The sequence below is a fragment of the Narcine bancroftii genome, chromosome 8, assembly GCF_036971445.1.
Source record: "Narcine bancroftii isolate sNarBan1 chromosome 8, sNarBan1.hap1, whole genome shotgun sequence".
In the NCBI taxonomy this organism is placed as follows: domain Eukaryota; kingdom Metazoa; phylum Chordata; class Chondrichthyes; order Torpediniformes; family Narcinidae; genus Narcine; species Narcine bancroftii.
The window spans coordinates 8,932,427-8,958,305 of record NC_091476.1 but is presented as its reverse complement, the minus strand read 5'-3'; the positions used below and the strand labels follow the sequence as shown (position 1 = coordinate 8,958,305).

General features: G+C 39.1%; 1 long non-coding RNA gene across 14 annotated transcripts in view; it reads right to left on the bottom strand.

The window, feature by feature from the left end:
* Positions 1-25,879, bottom strand: part of LOC138740340 (uncharacterized) — a 317,539-nt gene that overhangs the window by 254,191 nt on the left and 37,469 nt on the right. For 2 of the 14 annotated variants that reach the window (XR_011342852.1, XR_011342842.1), the window contains one exon: positions 15,038-15,425. The exons of the other annotated variants lie outside the window; for them this stretch is intronic. This is a non-coding gene — a long non-coding RNA (uncharacterized lncRNA). Of the gene's footprint in view, positions 1-15,037; positions 15,426-25,879 lie in introns of those variants that run through there. 14 annotated transcript variants of the gene reach the window in all.

The following is a 25,879-nucleotide window of genomic DNA, read 5'->3' as shown; positions in this document are numbered from 1 at the left end:
TTCAGACTCACATCATCAAACACGAGCAAACTCCAGTTCATTTCCAATGCAGGAGAGGTCTCATTTCTGAGAAACGCAAGTGTAGGATATATTTAGACTGAAGTAAGCTATTTTGGATGATCTCATTAATCACAATCGTCCGATTATTTAAGCAAATGCTAAAGCCTTTGAAAGAACTAAACCCCTTCATAAATCAAAATTCTGTTTCTTCCTGAATGCTACTTTTAAAAATGAATAAAATCACAAAATGCTGGAACCATTCGGCAAGTTGGGCAGCAGATGTAAAAAGTGAAATAGAGTTAACATTTCAAGCCAAAGACCTCTCCTCTGCATCTTAAATTTGTTTGGTTTCCTGAATTCATAGCCTTGGCTTATTTTTCATTCATCCATCTTCCTCTCTCTCTCTCTCTCTCTCTCACCCACCCATCCTCATGTGAAGCTTGAGAGCAGGCAATGCAACCACCCAGCATTTCAGCCAAATTCAAACCTATCCTGTACAATGCAAGAGTGGCTTCATACCAATAACACTGGACAATGAAGATTTTGCTTCATGAACACTTGGGCGCATTTTATGGATTTTGGGCTGCTGATCACAAATTTCTTATTGCATACTGTTTTTTAGATACAATCTAGTTTTGTAATTTTCCGTCCTATTTTAAGTCCACTTCAAGCAGACAAAAGCCTAAAGTGCAGCAGGTCATTGAAAATTCATTTTGTGCATTCGCACGAGGGCTTCTTCCCCGCTGATGTTGGTGCAGTCGATGATGAACATGGTGAAAGGTTTCACCAGGACATTGCGACCATGGAAAAGCAGCATCAGGGCAACTGGAATCCATCAATGCTGGCCGACTATTGTTGGACTCTGACATGTGAGGCATCAGATGCTGAGTACAAACGAAAATCAGTGGCAAAACATTTTAAGGTCTGTCGAACTAACCGCAATGTGTCAGCATCATTATGCGATTAAATATGTTAAATTCAATAAAAGTTAATTTAATGTTTTTCCAACTTCCTATGTGATACAGCAAATAGGAAATTATCTTTGTGTTCATCTTAAAGTTGTCTGTCATAATCCCTTTTTTTTCAGGAATTTGTTGTCCCATCCATGACAGAGATTGTCTAAACGAACGGGGGTATCTGTTCCCACTGTAACCAGAGTTACAGGCCTAGTCTTAATTCCATGTAAACTGTGGAACTCCTGGGAGGATGCTCATCTTCATCACCTCAGATTTCAAATCTTTCTTTGGCAGAGCACAGTAGCACAGAAGGGAAAATCTAGGTGAGCCTCGGATTTGGCTTCTGTTCATTTGATTGGAAAGAAAGGGAAGATGGTTCAGCAAGACGTATACCATCACATCCTCCATATGCTTCAATCTTTTTATGCTCAAAAGAATACTACAAACGCAATAGATAATTAGTGCCTATTATTTCTTTAATCCATATTCCCCAGGTGATATCCAACACATCCATAAAGAGCATCAAATATCTTAAAAATTCATGAAGCTGTTGACACTGTTGGTTTGTTGTCAAGATATCAAATTTGTTGAGATCCAGGGATCTTTGCCAACTCCTTTTGCCTCAAGCTTGCTGCTAATTCTTTTACAGCCTACTCTGATTGTATTTCCCTCCCTTGCAGTTACAGTAAGTATTCAGAATCAGAATCAGAACTTATTGCCATGAACATGTCACAAAATTTGTTGCTTTGTGGCAGCAGCACAGTGCTGATAAACCACTGTACAAAATAAATTTAAAATAGTGCAGTAAAAAGTGAGGCAGTGTCTTTGGTTCACTGTTCATTCAGGAATCTGATGCCAGAGGGGAAGAAGCTGTCCTTGTGCCAAAAAGTGTTCATCTTTAAGCTCCTGTACCTTTATCCCATGGTACCAGAGGGAAGAGGGTATGGTCTGGGTGGTGAGGGTCCTTGAAGATAGAGGCTGCTTTCTTAAGACACCACCTCTTGTAGATATCCTCAATAGAGTGAAGTCTGGAGCCCATGATGTCACTGGCTGAGTTAACAACCCTCTGGAGTTTTTTCCTCTTCTGAGCATTGGCACCTCTGTACCAGACAGTGATGCAACCAACCAGAATGCTCTCCACGATACACCTGTAGAAGTTTGCAAGAGTTTTTGATGACATACAGAATCTCCTCAGCTGCTGGTGAGCTCTTTTCATGATTGCATCAACATGGAGGCTCTTGCACAGATCCTCGGAGACGTTGACACCCAGGAACTTGAAGTTCTTGATGCGCTCCACTACCTAACCCACGAGGAGGACTTGGTCGTGTTCTCCTGACTTCCTCCTAAAGTCCACAATCATTTCCTTGATTTTGCTAACAATGAGTGCAAAGTTGTTGGTGTGATGCATTCAACTAGCTTATCCTGTACACTTCCTCATTATCATTTGTGATTCTGCCGACAACCGTGGTGTCATCGGCAAATTTGTAGATAGCATTGGAATTGTGTCTAGCATCAGGCCCTGATGGCGTATGTAACTTGATAATATAAATCTGTGGCAAACACCTAGCTGAAGTGATTTTTTTAAATCTATCTCTGCTACATTTAGAAGTGTCCACCTCCTTCAAAATGGCATCAATCATCTGGGTGCTAAAGAAGAGTAGAGTGAACTACCTCATCGACTATCGCCCAGTAGCACTAACATCCACTCTGATTAAATGCTTTGAGAGGTTGGTCATGGCCAGAATTACCACGTACCTAAGCAAAGGACTGAACCCACTGCAATTCGCCTTTCGTCACAATCTCTCCGCAGCAGACACAATATCACTGGCTCTCTGCCCAGTTCTGGATCACCTAGAAAACAACTAATACAAACAGCTGATCTTCATCATCTACAGCTCGGCCTTTAACATCGTTATTCTCTCATTGCTGATCAAGAAGCTCCAAACCTATGCCTCTGTACCCCCTCCCCCTCTGCAAATGGATCCTCGACTTCCTCTTGGGAAGACCACAGTCAGTATGAATTGGAAACAACGTCTCTTCCTCACTGATGACCAACACAGGTGCACCTCAAGGAGGTGTATTTAGCCCACTACTCTACTCACTATACACAATTCCAATGCTATCTACAAGTTTGCCAGTGACATCACTCCCAAGCGACACAGCGAAAGAGGAGTCTGGGAGTAAATGGGAGAATAACAATGATCTCACTTTGCCTGTGACAACCCAAAGTAAGGAAAATTCTGGCTTCTTATCTCAAGCAATATACCTGGCCTCAAAATTATGGACATGATGACATAGAATGAATCGACTCAGCATGTCATGCATTTACCATGGGAATAATTCATTTCTTGCTTTAATCTCTATTTCACAGATTATATGTCTTTGCATCAAGGGAGGGAACTGGAGCCCAGAGGAAACCCACGCGCACACAGGGAAAATGTACAAACTCCTAAGAGACAGCGCCGGATTCGATCCCGGATCACTGACACTGTTATAGCATTATCCTAACTGCATAGCAGGGATTTTACTGTAGTTTGTACTGAAATTTACAGCAGCAGGTTTCAAAGGCAGTATATAAAGAAACAAGTTGTCCAAATGAGTCAACGAACATATAATTTAAGAAATAATATTGAAATATTTGAACAAATATGGGAGCCATACATGAAACACAATAGAGAAAACCTACTGGGGACATCTACCACCTAAAATAACGGAAGGAGAAGAAAATGAAAAGAATTGACTCAGTGGAATTTCTTGTTTATTTTTATTGAGTGACAACATTGTTTGATTGATTTAATGTATCTTAGATTCTGTACTTTAAATGAATGGGAGGGGAGGTAGGGAGGGTGGGATGGGAAGAGGGAGGTGGTGGGGGAGAAAACGACACTGTATATATTTGAAAAGGAAAATGTATGTATCTTGGTCAATGTGGTTTATGGTGTGAAAAATAAAAAAAATTTTAAAAATTAAAAAAAAAACATTTAACGTGCTTTAGCGCCACTTTTTCAGGCTTTTCGCCACTGGACTAGAGACTCCAAAGATGCTAAAAGGCCACAACATGAAGGTGCTTCTCCTCCTCAGCGTATACAGGCAGAAACTGTGTTCTTCTTGGGAAGAAATCTCATAGATTCTCGCGATATACAAAGGAGAGTGACAGTGACAAAGAGCTCAGTCCCGAACTATTGGTTATGCTTTACTCCTTGAGGATGCTGCGTGACCTGCTGAGTTTTCTCCAGAACCTATGGGCATTGATACTGATGGTGTGTGTTAAATCTTTCATTGCAGGCTCATGTCAATTAAGATTTACTCATTTCCTCAGGAGAAATAACATTTTTGTTTCTCTCCATTTCCTTAGTTGCAAAACTGGGATACTTAAAAATCGTCAACAACTAATATTAATACGGCGCAAAAACTTCTTCACACTACATTCCTCAGTCTTGGCCTGGAACAATATGTATCACCATCTCTCCAAGCTGCAGTCACTTGTGAACAAAACGTTAAAATTCACTGAACAGTTTAATACATACGCACACATTTTTATTTCAATAACAATGGAACTGACTATATGGCAGAAAATACTGTGAACGATAAATTGTCTGCCAAGAAAACTTGGAGTTAAAATTAGTTTTTAGTAATAGAGCAAGATGGGCCACAGGGAACAAAATTTGGCAGGGCATGTAAGGGTCTGCCAATTCACTTTTGGCTGTTTTTGTATTTATGGCCAAGACCGATTTCATCCCTTGGAAAATGGAAACTCAAGATGATCAATCATGATATGCAATTCTGTGCAAGATTTAAAGAGTACCATCCAGGACCCAGCATTCCAACAAGTAACAAATACATGGAATCGTATCTGATACAGTCAAAAGGGAAACATTCTCAATTCATTAAAGTAAGGTAGTTCTGCCCGTTGAATCTCATGCTGGACTTGCTGTACATGTAAGTCTTTGTTTGGTGAAGCCATTTGCTCTGGCCCCCAACAGAACAAATGTCAGTGTGATGACGGACATGATTAAACCATGACACTTCAAACAGAACCAATTATAAAATGTTCAAAGATTTTCACATTTCTAATGAGGAGTAAGTTACCTAGTAGAGCTTAATTAATCTCCTTATTATGTCTTTTCTGAAAACAAGCTACCAATTGTTAAGAAGCCATAAGTTTTGATGGGATACATCTGTCAATCTGTTCACATCCAGATGAGAGATTGGCAGGCAGCAAGTAAGTAAAAATGGTCAGTATTTATCATGCCAAATGTTAGCAAGATTCTACATATCATTAATATAGTATAACTTAATTTTAAAATTGCAACAGTTGTTTCAAGCATTTATCACTACAGTATTTCAATAAAACTGTTTTAGGGATTGGCATTTACTGTTTTGCACCTGGTTCTGGTATTAAAATCCTAACTATGTCCACATCGGAATTTATTTCTACCCTTCCAGAATTGGCAGGAAGAAGCTACTGCCAAGTCACAGGGGAAGAGACATATCAATTACAAACTGCTGCCAATCCAAAACACATAAGAGGCTGAAAAAACATGCAGGCAACTGTTCCTGAGGAAAGATTTCTGTTAACATTTCAAGAATTGCAAGGGTATTGGATGAAGATGGCAACCTCCAACTGTCGATTATTGCTGAAAGAACTTGTGAAGCTATGGAAAAGCATTAATGGGAAATCCCAACAGAAATATTTGATTTTCATTCTGGCCTACCAGAACAGGGAATGTTAGTGTTGAGACTCAAAAGTTTTTTTTTGTCAACTGTCAACATTAGAGCATTCCTTCCTCCAGATGTGATATTAAGTTCCCAAAAATGGAGGAAAATGTTATCTTGCTGGAATGTATTATGCAAAAAGTGAAAAGACTTCCTTCTTATAAACTTATAAATATGTCCTTTTAAAAGACTTCCCGTGATATTTCTGTGCACATGCAGGCAGAGAAGCTTATTGCTGTCACATGCTGTGAGTGGAGATTCATGCCCTCAGCATAGCCATTTTTTTGTTTGTTTTAAAAAATTTATTCAAGAAACTTGCTGAAGTTAACAAGTCTCCAGTGAAATTATGACAGGTTACCTGATAGATTTTTTGGATTTCTGTCATGATTTAAGAGAGATCATTAAAAAATAATAGCCAATCAACCATATAATTAATTTATTGGGGTCAATTTTAAACCCAGCACATTGTTTTGGGCAGGCAGAGGTTCAGACGATGATGAAGGGGTTTTGAGGGATGAGGGTCACCAATATTTATCCTGATTTTATTGGCAGTTTAAGCTTCAGTTGAGCTCCAGGTCTTCAGGGACTGTGAATGGGTGAGAACTCAGTGACAATGGCAACACAAACAAAAACAGAAAGTGCTGGAAATACTCAACAGGACAGGCTGCAACTTGTGGGCATAAAACAGAGTTACTATTTCAGGTCAAACAAACCCTTGTCAGATCTTACTGCAGATTCTTTAAGAAGACAGGATTTTTTTTCCCTGTTTATAGGATTTATCACCAAGTGCGTGGTTTTATAGATTTTTAAAACATATAGGACAATAAAAACATAGAACATTACAATACAGAAAACAGGCCCTTCAGCCCTTCCTAGTCTATGCTGAACTATTATTCTGAATATTCCCACTGACCTGCATACAGTCCATATCCTGTTCATCCATGTACTTGTCCAAATTTTTCTTAAATGTTAAAATTGAGGCCTTTATTTGCCACTTCACCTGGCAACTTGTTCCATACTCTGTGTGAAGAAATTCCCCATCATGTTCTCCCTGAACTTCTCTCCTTTCATCCTTAACCCTTGTCCTCTGGTTTGTATCTCACCTACCCTCAGTGGAAAAAGCCAACATGCATTTTTCTTATCCATGCCCATCATAATTTTGTATACCTCTATCAAACTCCCCTCATTCTTCTCTGGCCCAAGGGAATAAAGTCCGAACCTCAATGCACTAAAGTCCTAAAGCACTCAACAGCACAAGGACAGCTTCATCCCTGCTCCCGTCAGATTCCTGAATAACCAATGATCCAAAAACGCTGCCTTACTTTTTGTGCTCTATTAGTTTTATTTTTTTTTATTTATAGTAATGTTGTAAGATGAATACATTACGAACATTTGCACTGTGTCGCTGCCGCAAAACTCCAAATTTCATGACTTGTTCATGACAATTAATTCTGATTCTGACTTGTTTAACCTTTCCCTGTAACTCAGTTCCTCAAGTCCCAGCTTCATCCTAGTAAATCTTCTCTCCACTCTTTCAATTTTATTGATCTCTTTCCTCTAGTTCAGTGTCCAAAACTGCTCACAATGTTTCAAATTTGGACTCACCATTGTTTTATACAACTTTACCATTACACCTCAATTCCTATACTCAAATCTTTGATTTATGAAGGCCAGTGTGCCAAAAGCTCTCTTTCCAACCCTATCTACATGTGATGCCACTTTCAGGGAATTATTTATCTGTATTCCAAGATCCCTCTGTTCTACCGCACTCCTCAGTGCCCTACAATTTGCTGTATATGGTTTGTCCTCTCAAGTTTCACACCAAGCGTCTCACAACCTCATTAGAAGTGAACCTGCTCTGAGGCGCACCTTGAAATTAGATAGTGCAATGCTGCCCTCTTCTGTGGAGAATCTTCATGTAATACTTCAAAAAATAGAGTCAATCCAGAAAATCCAACTGAGAAGTATTATTCAAGCAATTTTTGCATTTTTGATCTGTCTTTTGAAGTGTCATCATTTTATGCATTTTGTTACAATTTTCTAAATTGCCAATCAATTTAAAGGGAAGGAAAGTGAGATGGAATTTTGATTATGGAAGATGGGGTTTGCAATAATTGTAATCAATAAGATTAATGCATTGATAAACACTTTTTGCATTTCAGATTTGGTTAGTAGTGATGCCAAGCCTTGTGTAATACTCTGTTATGAAATTCTTGTGTACAGCACTATATCAAATGTGGGAACAGGTCTCCAGAGGAGGGTGAAGGTACATTCTAGGGGTTCCTTCAACTTTCATAAATATTTTTAAAATCGCATGTATTAAATTTGTTGAACAAAATTAACTCTCTTTTAAATTAATAAATTTTAATCTCTAATCTGCGAGTTATGCAGCCAATTTCTTCCATTAAAGTCTTCTTGAACCACCTCAAATTCAGTGCAAAATCAAGGGAGGAATTATTTTTTAACGAAAGGGCGATCTGCACAGGTTTATGCAGTGTAATTAATAGTTTCAATGGCTGACAAATCACCAGCACAGGTTATGGAAGTGACCGAAATACTTACAGCAGTCTATTAAACATTCATATTACATTTTACAGTTTCAGGTAATCCACACTCCCTGTGTTCCTTTCCCACTCCTAATTGTCCCAGTCCACACAGCTTCTCTCTTCCTTTCATCCTCTTTTCCATCTCTCTAATCCCCTTGTTACCCAAACATGTTACCCTCCCCCACTTGGTTTAGCTACTCGTCACCCACATTCCTATCCACCTAGATTTCTTCTCGCTTGGTTCTTCTTTCCCATCCACTCCCCACCTAATTCCATCTGCATATGACCCCTCCTTTATCTGTGTATCTACTCTCTCCCTCCCCTACCTCACTTGGCTCCATCTGCGTATCATCCCCTCATCTGGTTACATCTAGCACCTACCAGCCTCTATCTCACCCTTCCTTCTCATTTCTATATACGGGCTATTTTCCCTCTGCACTCTCAGTTCTGATGCATGATCTTGACCCAAAACTTCAACCATTTGTTTGCCTCCGCCAATGCTGCTTGACCCATTCAGTTCTTCCAGCAGTGTATTCTTCACCCCATGGTCCAACATTTGCAGTCTCTTATGTCAACATTGTATCTTAGCATTGGCCAAAATGAAAGACAGTCTGTTGGTTTTGCTCCAGGATATTTCCCAGTGGGAATGTAATTTTAATCAAATGAGGTTGTCAATGAAAGATGCATCACAAATTACACCATTCCTCACCATGGATTGTTACTGTGCAAATTGGTCACTGCACTGCACTGGGAAGGACTCACCAAGGTAAATCACACAATTGACTTCCCCAATTCAGGCAGACTGCCAGCCTCCAACTGAATGACCTGCCATTGATCTTGAAAACCACTCCAACAACTCCAGCTCTTGATTCTATTAAGTAGCCTTCTGAAGCAACATATCTAAATAAAATGCTGGATAAACTCAGCAAGTCAGATAACACCTGTGGAAAGAGAAACAGTCTGTTGAAGGGTCCCAGACCTGAAACATTGATTTTTTTTTTCTTTCCACAGATGTTGCCTAAACCTACTTTTAAGTTTTTACTTCAGATTTCCAGCATTTGCAGTTTTTGTTTTCATCCCTTGCCAAGATGTTCCACTTCATTCTTTAACTCATGTTTTTAAATTTTCATCTATTTGAACCTTTCCCTAAGTGAAAAGTTTGTCTGGATTAATTTTGCAAGTGCTCTACTCATCCATAGCAGCAGGAGCCTATTTCTGTTACACAGCCAGGGAAGGCTCATTTTCATATAAAAGGAAAATTTCTAGCTCAGACTAATTTCGTCTCGTCTACTTTCGGTGCTAAAAGATTTTTCTGTCATGCTGAAAGCTTCAGTATTTACATCATTCCAATTTACATCAGCTGATTTCTGCTTCCAAACATGGAGAAAAATATGAGGTAAATCCTCTGAGGCATCTAAAGGTTTCATTGTTTTAATAGATAAAATTTATTTGTCAAATAGTACAATGTGAACAGACTAACAGATTATCTCTAACATTTGTTTACCTGTGTAAAGAACACAATTTACAGAGTATAGGATTACAATATAAAGGAAAATTGATTAGCACCAAGCAAGGGAAGCATGATATACAGTTATGGAATTCATTCAGGAGCATGATGGCTGCAGGGAAGAAACTGCCTTTAAGCCTCTTGGCACATGCTTTCACACACTTAAGCCTTTTTCCCCGAAGAGGGAGAGTGTGCCCAGGGTTTGATGTGCCTTTCAGGTCGTTCTTGGATTGGGAAGGGAAGTTGAAATTACATGCAGCCAGAAGGTGACCATGGCAGATAGAGTGGAGGTACTCTGCAAAAAAACTTGTCTTGACTCTGCTCGGTCTCGTTGGAAAAGTTGTATTTGCTCCATTCCGTCTCATCCTTATTTAATACCTAGCCCACTACTGTGGTGTCGTTGGCAAATCTGAAGATAGAGTTGGAACGGTATTTAGCTGAAGAGTCATGAGTGAAGAGGGAGTATAGAAGTGGACTGAGTACACATCCTTGAGGAGCGCTGGTGTTGAGTGTGATTGTGAAGGACTGACTGTGGTCTGTTAGATAGGAAATCAAGGATCTATTTGCAGAGGGGAGTAGATCCTAAAATTGGGAATAAAGGTGAATAACATTAAGGAATTAATCAACTTGGTTTTCTTCCATTAAGCTCCTTAAACATGGTTTAATACCATTAATGTAACCATCGGTGCCTTGATATGAATTGATCTGCCCACCATCCTTGTGGGAACCAGTTCACTGACCTGTAAAATGATCCAATAAAATTAATGAGGAACAAGTTAAAGTGGACATTGCATTTTAGCAGAAGAACGTGTAATTTGGGAAGTGCTATACAAATACATGAATGAGACTTTAATTTCAAGGGAAGACACTCATATACTATTCAAAAGAGATGACACGTTGAATCAATTTGAAGCAAGTTTTTTTGCAGTTAGTGTGTTTAGTTAGAAATTTGATGATGCTCTGAGGATTTTCTAGTGCATAAATTGTAGAAAAGCACCCCAAATGCTAGACAACTTCATGGTCTAGAGATCAAAGCGGTCAGTATCTTGGGTTCACAGACACAAAAGGTGAAAGGCATTTTGCAAAGGATTATAAGAGTTAAATATAAAATCAGACTGCATTAAATCCCTCTTTGTTATAATCTATCTCCTCTCCCTGAGTTGTTTCTTCATCCCTACCCTAACACCTGATCAGTTCCTTGTCACCATCGCTCCCAAAGTTGAACTACTCTATAAGACCATGAGACCATAGGCATAGGAGCAGAAATAGGATATTGAGTCTGTCCCACCATTTAATAATGAGCTGATCCATTTCTCCACTCATCCCTACTGCCTGGCCTTCTCCCCGTAACCTTTGATGCTCTGGCTAATCAAATACGCCCAATCACTTGGCCTCCACAACTGCCTGTGGCAACAAATTCCACAGATTTACCGCCTTCTGGCTGAAGAAATTCCTATTCATCTCTGTTCTAAGTGGAAGCCCTTCAATCTTGAAGTTGTTCCATCTTATTCTAGACTCTCCCACTATGGGAAACAACCTTTCTACATATACTCTGAGCATACCTGTCAACATTTGAAAAATTTCAGTGAAATCCCCTCTCATTGTCCTAAATTCCAACATATACAAACACTCCTCATATGATAACCCTTTAATTCCTGGAATCCTCTCCAAAGGCAGCACATCTTTTCTTAAATGAAGAGCACAAAACTGCTCATAATACTCCAAGTGAAGTCTCAACAGTGCCTCATAAAGCCTTAACATCACTCTTTATTCCTCTTGAAATGAACGTCAGCATTGCATTTGCCTTTTTCACCACCATCTCAACCTGCAAGTCTACCTTCGGGCTAACCCGCACAGTGACTCCCCAGGTCCCTTTGCATCTGAGTATATTCAAATTTTCTCCCCATTTAAATATAGTCTCCCGATTATTTGATTAATTCCTTAATGTTATTCACCTTCAGCAACTTTATTCCCAATTTTAGGATCTACTCCCCTCTGCAAATGGATCCTTGATTTCCTAGCTGACAGACCACAGTCAGTCCTTCATGATCACACTCAACACCAGTGCTCCTCAAGGATGTGTACTCAGTCCACTTCTAGCCTTTACAAACAATTATGTTTCTTAAAATTGCAATACTGGGAAAATTGCTGAAAAAACATTAACATAATTACTGCTCATGTAGTCATTCACACTGGCGCCTTTTTAGACTGCAAGTACCTGAGTGCAACAGTCCCAGGGGTTGGACGTGCAATAGAGCGGATGACCATCAACCAATTTTTCTGGTATGCTTTACCCTGCAGGCTTCCTCCAAAAAGTTGTAGATGTCCTTCAGGATAAATCACGGTGCAGAAATTGACTCCAAATTCCTGCACGTGGCCCACGTAGCGGCAAAATTGTGCCATTACATGCCTGCAATCTAAAAACCACGATTGACTAGTTTCTGCTCAAGTTGCTTTGTAAACTGATGTGGCTGATATTACTGCTTTGCGATCGGGTTTCAGGTGTCCTATTGGAAAAATTTAGCATTTCTAAGGCTGAACTCCACGTTCTGCAAAAACAAGCATATGGTTGGTGCTAGTCACCTGCTCCATGCCACTTGAAGGTTTACTGACCACCCTGTCAATGGCCCAATTATTTCATTGTACGTGAACACAAGTCTTCGGCTGCAGTCAGCCCCATCAAATGGCTCCTCGGAAGCAGAATTCATATACACATTGCTCCTTGGGAAAGCAGAGCCTGTATTTTTTGTTCACCCAACCCCGCAGCAGTTACGTGACCCCTCGCATGTAAATATCAATATCTGAACAGGTGACCATGTGTTCAATCAAGTGTCTTCATCCTTACTCCTTTCCTGCTCTTCCGGAGTCATCGTGATAGGTTTGCATTCTTGGTTATTTGAAAGGAATGAGGAACCAAAGTGTTCACCTCAGCTGAGGGGTTGCAGACTCAGGATAAGTGGAGGACCGCCGCAGATCACCACAAAATGAGGATACCAAACACCCCCTGCCCGCCCGAGAAGAAGCAGAGGAGGCGACCACGGCGGTGGACCAGTGAGTGGCTCTGAGGCTGAAGAACCCACAGGAGACAGGCTGTTGGTGACTCAAGGCAAGGTATCCACGTAGGATGCAGGCTCAAGACTGGTTGAAGGGGTACTAGATATCAGAACCGGGAAGTGAGAGCATGCTGAAAGCTTCCAGATTGTATCAGAGGTGTGCATCTGGTGGCTGATGGTTTTGATTGAAGGATGTATGGCTGTGGAGACTGTGAGAGTGCTGGAGGTAAAACCATGGACGTTCAGTGACCTGGGAAGACTCTCTTTTGCTTCTCTTTCTCTGGCTGTAAGGGACGCTGGGCAATTTTTATTGATATCGATTTTTGTCTGCCTTACGGTAGATACAGACAGAGAGCTATGCCATGGTCTTGCCAATGGTTTCTAAAATTCCTCCAGATCAATTTGGACATGATCCAAGTTAATTGACAGGGAGGACAACCCTATTTTAAGAGTGGAAGAGTACTTAAGTAAAATAAATTAAGATATTATTGCAACCTATGTGTTAATGAACATCTCTGAGCTATTAAAAAAGGCTAAGCAGTATCCTACTTCCACAAACTCCTTTACAATTAACAAATGGAAAATATACTAATGAAATGACCATAAGATAGAGTAGAAATAGACTAAAGGTAATTTTGTGTAATATCACATTTTCTGTTTTATTACGTGACAATAAAATAATCTTGAATCGTGGTGAAGGACAATGGAAAGGAAATTAAGCTGTTCATGATTTCACCCTTGAATCCATTCTCACATCATTTTGGGATAAATACATTTAAATTAAAAAAAATAAATACAGAAACCAGAAACACAATTAAAATGCTTCAAGGATATATGCTTTTGTTTCACATCTTCCTTTTCTTTGAGATACATATTGCTATCTCCACACCTGTTACTTCAGAAAGACGTTACAATCAAGTGTTTTGAAAGAATCTACAATTCTTAATCTTTCTAACACCAGATCAAATGCTTCAACCACATGTTCAAAAAACATTATATTTCATCTAGTTTTCTTTCTCATAATTATATTTTTTTTTACTAACGCCAACCTATATTTTGGGATTAAGTTGGTGATGTTACAGATGTTCTGTATTTTTGTTGGCCCTAAAGACCCAATAGATCAGTGGTTCTCAAACTTTTTTTTTCACTCGCATGTCACCTTGAGTAATCCCTTACTAACCATAAGGGATAACTTAAGGTAGAATGTGAATTAAAGAAAAGGAACAACTTCCTGTGCCTGAAGTATACTGTAGTTTAATATTGTAGAGCAGAATTGCCTTTACTAGTTGTCTATGACAGGAATCAAATAACTTATATAAGCCATCAATGGGTATCCCATCTCATACAGGATCCAAAGCGGCATAGTTGCCAGTGACCAATGATACTTAAAGGGCTACTAAAGGCCATGGCCAATCTAGCTCAGTGGTTCTCAACTATTTTTTCCCAATCACATACCACCCTAAGTAATCCCTTACTAACCACAAACTTCTAAAGACATCTTACGCCTTAGGTGCTCTGTGGTTAGAAAGGGACTATTTAAGGTGATATATGAGTGGGGAAAAAAAGGTAGTGAATCCTGATCCAGCTCCATATTGAAGAACTTTTACCTCTGGTGGTCATGGTTTGGCTCCTCATTGCAGCCTCACAGATGCATTGAAGGTTCTTACAGCCCTTGGGAGGAAATAAACAAATGATACAGACAGAGAGCTATGCCATGGTCTTGCCAATGGTTTCTAAGATTCCTCCAGATCAATTTGGACACGATCCAAGTTAATTGACAGGGAGGACAACCCTATTTTAAGAGTGGAAGAGTACTTAAGTAAAATAAATTAAGATATTATTGCAACCATTGTGTTAATGAACATCTCTGAGCTATTAAAAAAGGCTAAGCAGTATCCTACTTCCACAAACTCCTTTACAATTAACGAATGGAAAATATATATACTAATGAAATAAGACCATAAGATAGAGTAGAAATAGGCTATTTAGCCCATCGAGTCTACCCTGCCATTTAATATTGAGCTGATTCATTTACCCACATCCCCATTGCCCAGCCTTCTCCCCATAACTTTTGATGCCCAAGCAAATCAAGAAACTATCAATCTCTACCTTAAAGACATCAATTGACTGTGACAACAAATTGCACAGATTTACCACCCTATGGCTGAAAAAATAAATGACCCTAAATCTCAAATCGCAAGAAAGGAAATAATATTCAGTTTATCTCAATATTTCAATTTTGTTGAATGAAGTTGGCCTTTTTATTTATAGGAATTACATTACAGTTTTATATATTGAATAAACAATACAGGTGACTTAAAACAACTGCAGTTCATAAACATCAGATGGTTGGACAGTAAAATCCTAAAATTCATCAGGCGTAAAATCTGAACTGCTGATGGTAGAAAAATGGGAGCCACATAATGTTGCTCCTGTTTATCTACGAAGTAAATTGATTGCCCAGTGAATAATGAATGGTCCGTGGGTAATGAGCATAGAACAAAGCTGATTTGATTTGTTTTCATACATTGAGCCAAAATACAGCGACTTGGCTGTGTTACAATTAAGCTATGCACTGAAACTGTGATGAGAACATAAACAAATGTTGCTAGAGAAACAGATTCTCTGATTTACATCATATTTCCACCTACAAATACAAAAATATCCAAAGTAAACCATTAGAAATTCAGCTGTAAGACAAAGGTAAGAATTTTGTTTCAACTTATACAGCAAGAAAAAGGATATTTCCATCTTAAACATTAAAGTAATGACACAGAGGAAAAATACATTGATTTAAATTACACTTTAACTATCTGCCAATCTTTGTGTTTGTGTTTATAAGGTGGAAACAAACATGTATTACAAAGATTTAGAACTCATTAACTCTGTATACAATATAGCTATGCTAGTTTGTTAATTTATAAGTATTTGTGGCTGGAATTTATTACCAACAATTATGATACATGGAGCCTGTGGTTGGTGAAAAAATGGGATAATGAAAGTTTATGGAAAAGAGAAGCCAATTAGTAAGATTGGACGTTAAGTTTCATCAGTGGGCAAGGTCCAGTAACCGTAGAGAATTGCAGATACTGGAATTTTTAACAGTGAGCTGCTTTAGTCTTTAGTCTCGATGAAGAGTCCCAACCCGGAACATTGACTGACCACTTCTACCAATGGATGCTGCCTGACCCACTGAGTCTCTCCACTATTTGCTGCAGACCCAGTGACCAGCTGGGAGAAAGAAATTACTTGATAGCACCAATTCTTCACTACATCCTTCTCTGAAGGTTGATACATTTTGTGTTAGAATTGATAATGATTTTCAAAATTCTTGTAAAATCTATTCTTTTGTCAGTTAATGACCATCACCTATTGAGATGCAAGAGTGTCAAGTACAAGGTAGTTATGTTGCTGGAGAAATTCATATGATTAAATTGAACCTGGTTTGAAAAATAATTAGTGAAATTAAAATAAAGCAACCTACAAGGAAACATTGTCTTAAATTATAAAAAGTTACTAATATTAATGCTATTACCCTACATTTTCTGTGAACTGTGACTGTTGGCCAAATTCTGTGTGGAAGCATTCCCTTGAGAAGCTACAGTATTTTTCATGGATGGTATAGCACAAGTTATGTGAGTTCACAAAGAAAACTATGAAATCCAAGTGAAGTGAACAGACAGTTCCATTTAGTCTCCGCAAATACATTAATTGTAAATCCTTCTAAAGGTGAAATTTACCATATATTCTCATGTAATCGCTGAATTTTTCAGATAAATGTTTCAGGTCAAATTTGGGAGGGGTCGACTTTTACACAGGTCAAACTTTTGACCATGGGAGATACCTGTGTCGTTCAAAGCATCAGATGGCCAAGACTGGGTGGTAAGTCCACATTCAGGGCGTTGGGAGCTTAGATGGGCAGGCGGCCAAGATAAAGATCCACGGTCGGGGTGTCATGAGCTTGAATGGGCGGGCGGCCAGGGCAAGGATTGGTGGTCAGAGTGTTGGGAGTTCAGATGGGCAGGGTGTTGGGGCCTCAGGACCTATGGTAGGTGGGCGGCTGAGGTGAGGATCCATGATTGAGGCATTGGGAAGTGAGATGGGTGGGCAGCCAGGGCGAGGATTGGCAGTCAGAAAGTTGGGAGCTCGGATAGGAGAGTGGTTGGGTCATCAGGAACTCGAATGGGTGGGTGGTTGGGACCAAAAGACAGGGGTCGACTTTTACATGGGTCATATGAAAACATGTAGTTTTTGGCCCAAAAAAGATGGGGGGGGGGGAGGAAATGATTGCACATGTATCCAGTATTAACCCTGTGGCTCATTTAGTATTGTTTTGAGTACACTTGATCAACTTAATAATAACATTTTAATTTTAGAGTTTTAGTTATTTCTAATTATTTTATAAACTTGATAACTATTTTCAATGAGGTAATCCATAAAGAAGTATGTAAATTCAAGGACAATATTTGACAAAGCACATTTTAAGTGTTGCACATCAATGTTTACACTCTTATCCATCATGTTTCCATTGGTGGTCTAGCAAAACAATTATATTTCAAAATAGATGCTTGAAATATGAAATTCCATGCAAGAAAGGTATTGAGACTACAAAGATAGTGGAGACTAAATTTGCTAAAGTTGAACTGAAATCAATATGAAGAATCAAACAAGGAAGATCTAGGTTCAGGAAATGAAATTAGCTTCTTATCGATGGTGAAAATCAATAAAAGGCATCTTCAAATCCTAGGTCCTACTAAATGCATCACTATCCTCAGGCAATTATCAGTTCACCACCTCCAATCGCTCACCAACCATCGATCTTAATCATACTTTTAATTCAAATGCTCCACTGGATCCTCATAGCTTTATTGGGAAGAGAGCTCCAGTATTTGGACCAATGACAAAGAAATGTCAAATTAGCAGGCTCCTGACGGCTTTAGGTGTTGTTGTTCTCTTAACCTGGTTCCCATCTCATCTTGATTGTCAGGCTAATAGTTTCAAAGTTGCAAATGGTGAAGCCTTGTTGAGTAACTGCATGTATTTTATTGGTTTTATTTACTGCGTTGGTGGAGTGGGTGAATGTTCAGTATGGTGAGTGAAGTAGAAATAAAGTGAGCTCTTTAGTCCAGTGTGAAAGTGGCCTTTTGTATGTTGTCAGGGACGCACTTGTCCAAGCAAGTGAAAATTATTCCATCACACTTCCAAGCTGAAGCTTTAAGAAATTAGAAGGTGAATCATTCACTATGGTTTCCCTCCCTCTAGCCTGCTCTTAAGATTTTGCTGATCCAATTTGTTCCAGTTAATAGTGATCTCAAGAATATAGATGGTGGAAACTCAACAAACCAGATTATCAGTTGAAAACCCATAGGTTCAGCACAATTATATTCCATTTCACAGAAGAGTAGAACTACATAATAAAGTTTGATGTTTACTCTCATGTTCATAATAATTATAATGAAAGCAGATTAGAATGGCAGCACCACGGACAAAAGAAGAGCCACACAAGTAAACCTCAATGTGGCTTTCTTCAATAAATAGACTTGGCATATTTGAATTTTGTAAAAAAACACATAATAAAGAAAAAAGTTGAATTGGATTCTTTTTTGCGATTGACATGAGATGCTAATTTCTTGAATATGAAAAAGAAAAACAATATATATATATCAATTATTAGACATATATGTTCTTTGCAAGTCAATTTCACTTCACCACCACCTCTTTTGCCCTGAAGTTTATTCATTTGGATCACCTGTCTCTGCAACATCCAATAATAAATAATCTTAAATCTCAAAGTAAAAATAAATTTAAAAAATTAAAGAAATTGTTCCACTATATCACAGTTTAGAATTTCTTTCATTCTCTCTCTCTCTCTCTCTCTCTCTCTCTCTACACATACACATGCATACACACACACACACACACACACACACACACACACACACACACACACACACACACACACACACACACACACACACACACACACACACACACACACACAGCCCTTCTCTTCTCTCTCACTCTCTCCCCTACTCTCTCTCTGCCCCGCTCCTGCTCTTCCAACTTATCCAGTCTGAAACTGAAGCAATCTGTTCACAACACTGTGGTGCAATATGCGATGCCCAGTTCACCTTCAGCTATCACAAAGATTCTACTTATCCACTTCTGTAGTAATGTCCAACTCTACTAGGTCGATTCAGCTGCCACTGAAATTCTCATCAATCCCTTTGCTACTTCTGGATTTTGAATTTACAAATCCATCCAGGAGTCATTTCCTCTGCAGATGTACCTGACTCTGCAAAACTTTAAAGGTAAAGGTAAAGGTAACGGTTCCATTATTGTCATGTAATACTACATTTAGAATGTAACCTACATACATCAAAGAGTCGCCACTTCGTCCACCGCCCCTCAAAGAAACCTATAGCACTTAATATTCCTAGGTGGTCTCCCCTCCAAGTACTGATGAGGCCTGAGCCTGCTTAGCTTCCGAGATCATACAATCTTTGGCGAATTCACCCTTTAGACTTCAGCCTAATTAGGCTTTAGCACTATTATAAATGATTAAAAATTCTTTGATGGTGTTATACCTTAGCAGTATATGACCACTGATATGGATCAGCACTTTTAAAGGAATTAGAAATCACTTCAAATTTTATTTGATAACTATTATCTGCTTGGTTTACGGTAGGCACCAGCACAAAGTAGGCTCACTTTAAGCACCATGGTCCGTGCCAGACCTCTAACCTGTGCAAATCTCACCTCTATAATAATGAACTCATTGGAATCCTGCATTCCTATCAGGAGGTGTGTCACAAGAGTTTCATTGCAAATTACATCCTTGCTGGATATTTTGGTGAGCAATCCAAAACAAATCCTCCTCAACCCACACTCCCACTTTCTCATCCTAATCTCTCATATTAACACTTGCTTGAAGTTTTTGTTAATACCTTGAAAGGAGCAATGGTGGTTATCAACATTCCAAAAATCTGTGTGCAATTTCTCTGAAGCTTTGTCCTCACTCTTCATGACTACTATTCGCTGATTGTGGAATAATATTGATAATGAAATAGGTATGAAAGGTTTAGTTTCATGAAAAATTCTCCTTTCTCAAAACAGATTTATTCCATCCTCTATAGATAATTTTTGAGGATTTGGATGTGGATGGGAATTGAGAGGATAGAGGATTGTTTTGAGGATGGGAGATTTATAACATTTGAACAAATGAAGAATAAATTTAATGTGCCTAATAATACTTTTTTCTGTTATTATCAAGGTAAGGCTTTTTTGACTGATAAAATAGGTCTGAGTTTGACGTTACCTCGTCAGAGTGAATTGGAATGATTGACTTTTAATAGTAATGTTGTTAAATTTATTTCTGTAATGTATAATTTATTTCAAAGGAAAGCCCCCAAAGGGAAGTAGATTTAAATAGACAAATAAATGAGAAAGATTGAATAGAATTGTGCAAAAGTAATATGACAAAAATTATAAATGTTCGATATAGGTTAGTTCAATATAATTTTTTGCATCAGATATATCTGACTCCACAAAATATTAAATAAACTGAATCCTACTCTGTCAGATTTATGTTTCAGGTGTGAATGTGAGATTGGATCTTTTATGCATTCTACTTGGCAGTGTCCTAAAGTTAGATATTTTTGGTTGGAAGTCAGTAACCTTTTGGAACAGATTAGCGGGGTCAAGTTCCCATGCGATCTGATGTTATTCTTATTGAGAAATATGAAGGTTAGAAGACCTAAATTAAAATTAACTATGTATCCAATTGAATTTGTATAAATTGCTTTAACAGCTTCTAGGAAATATATAGCAATATCCTGAAAGTCAAATATAGATTTAGGTATGGAAAGATGGCATGCAGAACTTTGTAGTTGTATGTCACTAGAGAAGATTACATGAAATAAATATCATTTATTTTGGAAAATCTGGTGCACATATTTACAAAATGTGGGTTTGTATGTTTGATAGACTCTTTGAAGACCTCATTTCTTGGTAAACTCCAATTTTAGACTTTATGATATAAATGCTCTATTCCCTTGGCATTCCCCGGTCCTTCTTTCTCTATTCTCTTTTTCTTTCTTTTCTTTTTTTTCTTTCGAGGGGCTTTGGGGGGAGGGGAGGGAGATGGGAGGGTTTTTTATATATACCACATGTATGCATTTTTGAAATAATTTTGATTTTAATGAAATGTAATTATTATTGTGGTTTAAAATTTGTAAATAAAATATTTTTTTTTTAAACTACTATTCGCTGATTACTGCTCAATCAGAGGAACTTTTCCTGGAGGAGCTTTGTCAAATTCCTCCATAGTTTTAAAGCATCTATTGAAACTCCTTTTGCATGCTTCACTGAAAAACGCCAGTATCTTTACTTTCTCCATCAGATGAGTTTTGCTGATTTAATTCATACATTCAAGGTTTTAATGTCCATTCTCTAATTGGCTTTACAAAATTGCAGACACTCAGTAATCACAAACAACAAAAACAAAAGGAATTGGTTTTTAGACAATTAATCATTTACACTTCCCTGATGTTAGTATTTAAGTACCAACATATCAGCTCAAATGAAACTTTCCCTTGAAAGATATATATGTCTCAGAGTTTCATTTAATCATCCTCAATTCTTTGAAGTGTCTTTGTTTTAACTGTACACTTCAATACAATAAATACCAGAAATCAGCCATTCTAATTTTTCTTAAGAAGGTGTAAAGTTATTGATCTGTTATTTTTTAATTTTAAAATTTATATTTAGACATAAGCACGGTAACAGGACATTTCAGCCCATGAGTCCATGCAGCCCAATTTACTCCCAATTAATCTACAGCCCTGGTGGGAAGAAACCGGAGACCCTGGGGAAAACCCACACAGACACGGGGAGAATGTACAACTCCTTACAGTCAGCATGGATTCATACCAAAGGTACTATGATTAAATGATTGAGGTAAATTGTATTATTAATCTCAGTATGTGTGTGACGAGGCCAGAATCCCTTGTCTTTCCTCAGACCTAAATGGTTTTCTAGACGACTTTAAGTAGCAGTTCACAATCAACAAACTTGTTGTAGGATGTGACCCATATGTAAACCAAATTTGATAAGGTCACCCTAGAGAGCTTTAGTGAACCAACTGAGATTTTATCACAAACAACCCCATCATGTGTTATTTTGTTGGAACTCTGAAAGAACCATTTCAACATACTAATATAGAGTGAGTACTGCCATAGATCAATGGATCCAAAATACAACATTAATGTGGAACTGTGATGGTAAAGAATTAAATTCTTCAGAATTGATAACAAATGGTGAGCAGAAAGCAAATCACTTGTTTTGTTTGCTTTTGAAAAATATGATTTGTCCTTCATGTATCAATGAAAGTTAAAGAACAAGACCATTTTCCCCAATTATCTATAGTTTTAAGAAGGTAAAATATAATTTTAAGTGCTTCTATTGGTGGAACTAATATTTTTTGAAAAAAATGTGCAGAGGGAATAATGGGGTTTAAATGTGGATATTGCAAACTCATTACACAATGCAATCCATCTTGAAGGGTTGCTGCTTGCCCTTTCAGAGAATCTTTCACTTGACTGAGCACCCCATTGGCTTCCAATACAGTAAAGAGCAGTGCATAATCTGATATAAAATGTTAGAAAAAGCATTAAGAAACCCATTTTGATAACTTGTTGGATGTCCTACTTATGCAATTGTGACTGTGGAGACAAAAGCACCCTACTGAAATCTATCTGCTCTAAGCAACAATGAGAAAATGTAAAGGAGAAAATTAATGTTGTCACTTGGGTCAAATGAAGCAAGTAGCTGAAGCAGATAAATTATGCAATATTGAGAGAAATGCCAAGGAAATAGCATCAACCTTTACAATTTAACTACAGAAGGCATGGATAAATCAAAATCTTTCAGGACTGCATTGTCAGTGAAATGGGTGGGAAAGAATTGCAATCATTTTTGGCTGTTAATGTTTTATAGCTGCATCTGGGATTAGAGAGAACTTCCATCCAGTGGTTAATAATTTAACTGAACCTAAACAGCATGCCAATAATTTTTGTCAGAATATAGTATATAGTCATAGAGTGGTACAGCACAGAAACAGGTCCTTTCGCAAAACTTTTTCCCATCTACACCGATCCTATTTACCTGCATTAGGACCCTGTCCTTCTATGCCAGTGGTTCTCAACTATTTCTTTCCACTCATATACCACCTTAAGTAATCCCTTACTAACCACAGAGCACCTAGGAAAGAAAAGATTAAGAACCACTGTTCTATGCCTTGCATAGTTAAGTGTCTAATTATCTCTAAAATGTAGTAATTGTGCAGTACATTCTAGATAAAACCATTCTCTGTAAATAAAATAAATATCCCTAAGATTCTCTTTAAATCTCCTCTCACGTTAAAACTACATCTTTGGCTTGGCTTCGCGGATGAAGATTTATGGAGGGGTATGTCCACGTCTGCTGCAGGCTCGTTGGTGACTGACAAGTGCGATGCAGGACAGGCAGGCACGGTTGCAGCGGTTGCAAGGGAAAATTGGTGGGTTGGGGTTGGGTGTTGGGTTTTTCCTCCTTTGTCTTTTGTCAGTGAGGTGGGCTCTGCGGTCTTCTTCCAAGGAGGTTGCTGCCCACCGAACTGTGAGGCGCCAAGATGCACGGTTAGAGGCGATATCAGCCCACTGGTGGTGATCAATGTGGCAGGCACCAAGAGATTTCTTTAAGCAGTCCTTGTACCTCTTCTTTGGTGCACCTCTGTCTTGGTGGCCAGTGGAGAGCTCGCCATATAACACAATTTTGGGAAGGCGATGGTCCTCCATTCTGGAGACATGACCCACCCAGCGCAGTTGGGTCTTCAGCAGCGTGGATTCGATGCTTGCAGACTCTACCAGCTCGAGTACTTCGATGTTGGTGATGAAGTCACTCCAATGAATGTTGAGGATGGAGCAGAGATAGCGCTGATGGAAGCGTTCTAGGAGCCGTAGGTGATGCCGGTAGAGGACCCACGATTCGGAGCCGAACAGGAGCGAGGGTATGACAATGGCTCTGTACACGCTGATCTTTGTGTGTTTCTTCAGGTGGTTGTTTTTCCAGACTCTTGTGTGTCATATTCCAAAGGCGCTATTTGCCTTGGCGAGTCTGTTGTCTATCTCGTTGTCAATCCTTGCATCAGATGAAATGGTGCAGCCGAGGTAGGTAAACAGGTTGACCGTTTTGAGTTCTGTGTGCCCGGTGGAGATGTGGTGGGGTGGGGGGGTCTGGTAGTCATGGTGGGGAGCTGGCTGATGGAGGACCTCAGTTTTCTTCAGGCTGACTTCCAGGCCAAACATTTTGGCAGTTTCCGCAAAACAGGACGTCATGGCTGGAGAGTTGGCTCTGAATGGCCAACTAAAGCGGCATCGTCTGCAAAGAGTAGTTCACGGACAAGTTGCTCTTGTGTCTTAGTGTGAGCTTGCAGGCACCTCAGATTGAAGAGACTGCCATCCGTGCGGTACCAGATGTAAACAGCGTCTTCATTGTTGAGGTCTTTCATGGCTTGTTTCAGCATCATGCTGAAGAAGATAGTAAAGAGGGTTGGTGCAAGGACGTAGCCTTGCTTCACGCCGTTGTCAATGGAGAAGAGTTCGGAGAGCTCATTGCTGTATCTGACATGACCTTGTTGGTTTTCGTGCAGTTGGATAACCATGTTGAGGAACTTGGTGGGGCATCTGAGGTGCTCTAGTATTTGCCAAAGCCCTTTCCTGCTCACGGTGTTGAAGGCTTTGGTGAGGTCAACAAAGGTGATGTAGAGTCCTTTGTTTTGTTCTCTGCACTTTTCTTGGAGCTGTCTGAGGGCAAAGACCATGTCAGTAGTTCCTCTGTTTGCAAGAAAGCCTCACTGTGATTCTGGGAGGACATTTTCGGCGACACTAGGTATTAGTCTATTAAGGAGAATCCTAGTGAAGATTTTGCCTGCAATGGAGAGCAGCGTGATTCCCCTGTAGTTTGAGCAGTCTGATTTCTCGCCTTTGTTTATGTATAGGGTGATGATGATGGCATCACGAAGGTCCTGAGGCAGCTTTCCTTGTTCCCAGCAGAGCATGAAAAACTCATGCAGTTTGGTATGCAAAGTTTTGCCGCCAGCCTTCCAGACTTCTGGGGGGGGGGATTCCATCCATACCTGCTGCTTTGCCACTTTTCAGTTGTTCAATTGCCTTATATGTCTCTTCCCGGGTAAGAACCTCATCCAGCTCTAGACTCAAGGGCTATACTCTTATATTTAAATCAATATATTGAGATTTTTTTTCCTAGCAATGCCTCCCATAACTTGTATACTTCCTCAGCTTCCTTCACTCCAATGAAAATATTCAATCCAGCCTATCCAACCACTCCCCATAACTAAAGATCTACAATCCAGGCAGCATCCTGGCGAATCTCCTTTACCACGTCCCTCATACAGTGTGGCGACCAGAATTGCACAGAATACTAATGAACCAAGAGTTAAATCAGAGTTTGTAAGGCTATATGACAATATTCCAACTCTTATATTCCAGGCCCTGATCTATGAAGACAAGAGAGGAATGTGCCTTTTTCACCACCCTATCCACCTGTATGAACAGCTTTATTTTTGTTTTCTTGGAGATTAGTGTTGACTTCTGCCAAAGACACCAAGTAAATGAAGCATAGTAAAAACACACAGAAACATGAAGGAACTCAGCATCCATAGAAGGGAAAGCAATATTACCAATATTTTAGACCTGATCCCTTCTTCAAGGTATAAGCAAAAATCAAACAGGCATCTTAATTAAAGACTAGAGATTAAGGAAGAAGAAAATGGGAGGGGGAGGAGTGCAGACCCAACAGCCAAAAGGTGTTATAGGAGAAAAGGGAAGAGAGAAAGAGCTAGAGAAAAGGAGATAGGGAGATGAAGATGGAGAGGGCGGTGTTTAATGAAAACGGAAGAAATGAATGTTAATGCCATCGGTTGGAGAGTGCCTAGAAGGAATATAGGATGTTGTTCCACCAATTTGCCAGTGGTCTCAGTCTAGCAGTGCATGTTCTCTGTTCTCAATGAAGCATAGTAACTCCTTTCTCAGCTCAATAATC